Source organism: Rhinoderma darwinii, chromosome 1, assembly GCF_050947455.1.
Source record: "Rhinoderma darwinii isolate aRhiDar2 chromosome 1, aRhiDar2.hap1, whole genome shotgun sequence".
In the NCBI taxonomy this organism is placed as follows: domain Eukaryota; kingdom Metazoa; phylum Chordata; class Amphibia; order Anura; family Rhinodermatidae; genus Rhinoderma; species Rhinoderma darwinii.
The window spans coordinates 283,718,800-283,724,799 of NC_134687.1; positions in this window are offsets into that span (position 1 = coordinate 283,718,800).

A 6,000-nucleotide genomic window follows, 5' to 3' on the forward strand; every position below is an offset into this window, starting at 1 on the left:
CCTAATGATCTCCTTCCGGTTCTTGTAGCCTAAGAGAAGCCCATGAAATGACCTTCTGTCCATTTTCTGGATCAACCAGTCAATAAGCACTAACCAAGCCATGTTCTTCACAGATCAGATGACCAACACAAATGCGACTTTTCGAAAACCTCTAAGCACACTTATCAAAAGCAAAACTTCAGATGCAGCATGTGTAAATATCAGAAGTGCAGAGTAAATATTGGTTTTAACATCTTCATTGGCCGCACATAACGTTTCTGTACTTGAGGATTAATTTATACATCTTCTGAAATGATTGGTGTGTTTGGCATGCTTAATTTTATGGCAGTCCAGTTTTAAGCTTTTCTTTACTTTACTCTTTGTTCTGCTATTTCGAAGTTCTATTAAATTTGAGTACTATGCAGATAGGTTCGTACTAAGCTGTCTTCCTACTGCATATGTGGTTTCTAAGCTGGCGGAACGATATCGACTTTTATTTTATATGTATAGTTATAGACAAGACAACTATCTTGTCTAATTGTTATCCTACTTCACACTATAGACTTTGCTTTAACACTAATTTATCAAGGATCCGAGGGCATCTTATTAGTGAATGTTAATTTCACCGTTTCTTTTGTAACTCTTGCAGTGGTGAATTAGATATTGGTGAGGTAATTCTGTGGTATTAACATTATATGCATATATTGTACAACTGCTTAATAATGATACACGTTTTTCTTAAAAGATGTAGACTTGTATGTGCTGTTCATATGTAAGGAGTTTGTCTAAACATTGGGCCAAAGCTTTAGTGAGCCATAATCTTGTAAATTCTAAAATAATATGTAAAGGATGCAATGCCGGTTTTTATGTAAACACATAATGCAAATAAAAGTTTTTAAATGAAACTGGTTTGTTGGGATACTACTTTGAGTAATGTCCTTTTACATCATTTTCTACAACATAACTCCGACAATTATGAACCTGCTTAGCTTTGAAACGTCCAGTTCTCTAAACTCAAAGTATGACCTTGCATATTTACAATTTTTTTGAAAAGGGTAAAATTTTCACCAAATTTATTGTACTATATGTGACATTGGTTAGTATATTTCGTGCCTCATCATTAAAGGCCCATTTATGCATAGCAATAATCGCTAAAATACAGGGGTAAACCATTATTAGGCAACTGGATTACAAATGATTTTTAATATTTAGCTATTTTTAGAATTTTATTCAGAAAGTATGTTAATTAAGTAATGTGTTTTAATACTTCTCACTAACTGTTATAAGCTTCACATCCTTTAAATGTGTTTCTTGATTTATCCAGAAGTTTTTAGGAGCCAAGATATTAAACCAAAATAAAGGTCTCTTTCTTCACATCTCCCACAAATTCCGAGATTAAGTTAGATGAGGAGGAACAGAATATTTTATTTCACCTTTGGTACCTTTTTTGCCCATATGGGCAAGAAGGAGTACTTTGACATTCCTAACCTCCCTGCCCAGGAGACCACGTACATAAACATCCCAAAAGCTGGCCATATATCTGTAGACAGATGGCTGAATGTTTTGATCGGCAAGGCGTACATGTTTACTGCATCCTTCTGGCAGCCCTTATCTTCTAAGGGTACAAAGAATTGAAAGCATTGAAATCCAACTTTCCTATGAAGTTGAACTTCACCCATACACGTTAGATAATTGGCTATAATCTAATGAGTATATGCAGTTAACCACCTTCCTGTACAGACCTGAAATTAGGGAGAACAAGCCATGCAAGTTGTCTGCTCAAATGAAAAATGTTTTAACCAGGGAGGAGGTTAGTATATTTTTCTATAGTTATTCTTTTTTCTGCTTAAGGTTTTACTCACATTAGCATTAATGGCGTATGTCTGAGTTTCCATGGGATTTTGTGGTATTTTTGACAGGATGAATAGCAGTCTGCAGCACTAGTTTTGCTTTCAGAAATACTGATGGACACCATTAATCCCTATAGAAAATGTATCTAGCATAACTGTCATGGTTTCATTATAAATGGAAGCCATGACGCTTGTGTACACCGTTGCTGGTCCTGATATTAGGGGGGGGGGCTGAGAAGTAATTGTGGAGGTATAAGGCAAATATTTGAGGAGGGGCTTATACATGAAAAAAAATGCGGCTATAAAGCCCACATCTTCTGAAGCTCTTAAAAGGAGGTACAAGAAATATGCTTTCACTTTTTTTAAAAAAATTTTTTTTTAAACCCGAAAATTGTATCCATAGCACATATAACAAGAAAAATCAAAGGAAATGTACCTCAGACTGCTGCCATGAATTCTGACTTACACTAATAATTCTCTGCATTCAATGCCTTTGTATTAAAGGTGGCAGTATAATACAATTTTATTTAACCCCCTAGTGACCCTCTTATTTTAGGCCCTAACCTCTTCCCGCACGATGAACACCGCAAAAAATCTATAAAAAACGATGTCAGAATTCCTATTTTTTTTGGTCACCACCCCTCCCAAAATAGAGAATAAAAAGTGATCAAAAAGTCGCATGTACCCCAAAATTGTACCAATAAAAACTACAACCCGTCCCGCAAAAAACAAGCCCTTACACAGCTTTTTTTGACTGAAAAATAAAAAAGTTGTGTCTCAGAATATGGCGAGACAGAAAATAAATAATTTTATAAAAAAGATATGTTATTGTGCAAATGCCACATAACATAAAAAAAACCTATATACATATGGTATCGCCGTAATCGTACCAACCCGCAGAATGAGGTCAAATTGGCATTTATAGCGCACGGTGAACGCTGCAAAAAAAAATTAATTAAAAAACTTTGTCAGAATTGCTGGTTTTTGGTCACCCGGCTTGCAAAAAAATGGAATAAAAAAATCGCCTGGAACCCCAAAATAGTACCAATGTGAATTACAGATTGTCCCGCAACAAATAAGCCCTCACACAGCTCCGATGGTGAAAAAATAAAGAAGTTCTGGCTCTCAGAATATGGCGATGCAAAATGTGCAGAGTGTTCTAAAAGCGGATAAGATCGGGCGCAATTTATCAGTGCGACCCCGGGCACATATCTGCGGATTATTATTTATTTACCGCATTATTATACCCTCTTATTATGCCCTGATGTACTCTGCACAGCTTACATATGCCCCCACATTATAAACTGAAATACCAGTAAGGCCTCATGCACACGACCGTAGCCATGTGCACGGCCGTGATTTTCGGGTCGGCCGGGGGCGGAGTGCCACCCGCGAGCCGCCCGCAAATCGCGGGCCGTGCACATAGCCACGTCCATTATTTTCTATGAGCCCGGACCGCAGAACACGGCCGTAATAAGACATGGCCGTTCTTTCTGCGGTCCGGGCTCCTGGGCCATGCACAGACCGTGGAAACCATGGTTATGTGCATGGGCCCATAGAAATGAATGGGGCCGCAATTCTCCCGTGGATTTTCGTGGGTATTGAGGCCGCAAAAGCAAGTTCGTGTGCATGGGGGCCTAAAACCCCAAACAAAACTACTACCAAGCTAAATATGCACTCCAAAAGCAAAATGGCGCTCCCTCTCTTCTGAGCCCTGCAGCGTGCCCAAACAGCAGTTTGCGCCCACATATATGGCATCGCTATACCCGAGAGAACCCGCTTAACATTTTATGAGGTATTTGTCTTTAGTGGTACAAACTGGGCACAACATATTGTGCACTAAAATGGCATATCAGTGGAAAATTGCAATTTTCACTTTGCACCATCTGCTGTGCATTAACCCCTTTGCGCACTATGACTTAAGAGCACGTCATGGTGCGGGGGGTTGATGTATGAAGCCGGCTCACGTGTTGAGCCTGCTCCATACGCTGCGGGTGTCAGCTGTGTATTACAGCTGACACCTGGGACTAACGGACAGGAACAGCGATCGTGCTGTTGAGAAGCCTGTAAAATTAACAATAAACTGCAATACATTAGTATTGCAGTGTATTGTACCAGCGATCCAATGATCGCTGGTTCAAATCCCCTAAGGGGACTAATAAAATGTGTAAAAAAGTTAAAGTTATTAGTAGTGAGAGAATTTTTTTAAAGGTTAAAAAAAAAACACCTTTTCCCATTTTTCTTCTAAACTAATGTAAAAAAATAAACAAAATTGGTATTGCTACATCTGTAAAAGTCCGAACCATTACAATATACCATTATCTAACTCGCACGGTGAACACCATAAAAAAATTAATAATTTAAACTCTGTTTTTTTGGCACCTTAGCTCTCAAAAAAAAAATTTCATACAACTTTTCGATCAGTTTTTATGTACCAAAAAATGGTACCAATAAAAACTACAGCTCGTCCCGCAAAAAATAAGCCCTCACACCGCTCAATCGAAAAATAAAAAAGTTACGGCTCTCAGAATGTGGTGAAACAAAACAATTTTTTATTTTAACAAATAGATTTTTCTTTGTAAAAGTAGTAAAATATAAAAAAACTATATAAATTTGGTATCACCATAATTGTTTTGAGCCGCAGAATAAAGTAAAGTTTTCGTTTTTACCGCACGGCAATAGCTGTAAAAACGAAACCCCCAAAAAATGGAGGAATCACAGTTTTTCCCAATTTCAGCCCGTAAAGATTTTTTTTTCAGTTTCCCAGTGCATTTTATGGCACTTTAAATGGTGTCAATAGAAACTACAACTCCTCCCACAAGAAATAAGCCCTCACAACACTCTATTCACGGAAAAATGTTATGGCTCTTGAAATGCGGGGAGTGAAAAACGAAAATAAGAAAGCAAAAAATGGATCAGTCCTGAAAGGGTTAATTCATTTCTAATGAAAAAAATGTATGACCACATATGGGGTACTTCCGTACTGCGGAGAATTTGCTTTACAAATGTTGGGGTCTCTTTTCACCTTTATCCCTTGTGAAAATGAGAAAATGCAACATTTTAGTGGAAAAAATTTTGATATTCATTTTCGTGGCCTGTGGGGTCTAATTGCTACCTATACCTCTAGAAAAATCCTCTAGGGGTGTTTCCAAAATGGAGTCACTTTTTGGTGTTTCCACTGTTTTGGTCCATCCAGGGTGTTACAAACCCGACATCGCACCAAAAACCATTCCAGCAAAATCCGTGCTCCAAAATCCAAATGGCGCTCCTTCCCTTCTGTGCGCTGCTATGGGTCCAATTAGCAGTTTATTACCACATATGGGGTATTGCCGTAATCAGGAGAAATTGCTTTACAAATCTTGTGGTTCCTTTTATTCCTTGTAAACATGAAAAATTTCTATGTTTTTTTTAGAAAAAAAGTAGATTTTCATTTTCACGGCCTAATTCCACTACATTCTGCAAAAAAACTGGGTTGTCAAAATGCTAACTTTACCCCTAGAAAAATTTCTCGAGGGGTGTAGTTTTCAAAATAGGTTAACTTTTGGGGTGTTTCCACTATTTTGGTCCCTCCAGGGCGTTGCAAACGCAACATGGCACTGAAAACCATTCCAGCAAAATCTGTGCTCCAAAATCGAAATGGTGCTCATTCCCTTCTGAGCCCTGCTGTGGGTCCAATCAGCAGTTTATTACCACATATGGGGTATTTCCGTAATCGGGAGACATTGCTTTACAAATGTAGGGGTGCATTTTCTTCTTCATTCCTTGTAAATATTAAAAAAAAATTCTATGTTTTTTTAGAAAAAAAGTAGATTTTCTTTTTTACACACTAATTCCAATATATTTAGCAAAAAACTTGTGTGGTCAAAATGCTAACTATACCCCTAGATAAATTCCTTGAGAGGTGTATTTTCCAAAATGGGGTAACTTTTTGGGTGTTTCCATTGTTTTGGCACCACAAGACCTCTTCAAACCTGACAAGGTGCCTAAAATTCTAAAAAAACAAAAAGGAGGCCCAAAATCCTCTAGGTGCTCCTTTACCAGACTAGAGCCACATGTGGGATACTTCTAATAACTGAAAAATCTGAGCATTAAAATATTGAGTTGCATTTCTCGGGTAAAACTTTCTGTGGTACAATTTTTTTATTATTATAAATGAATTTCGGCAAAAAAA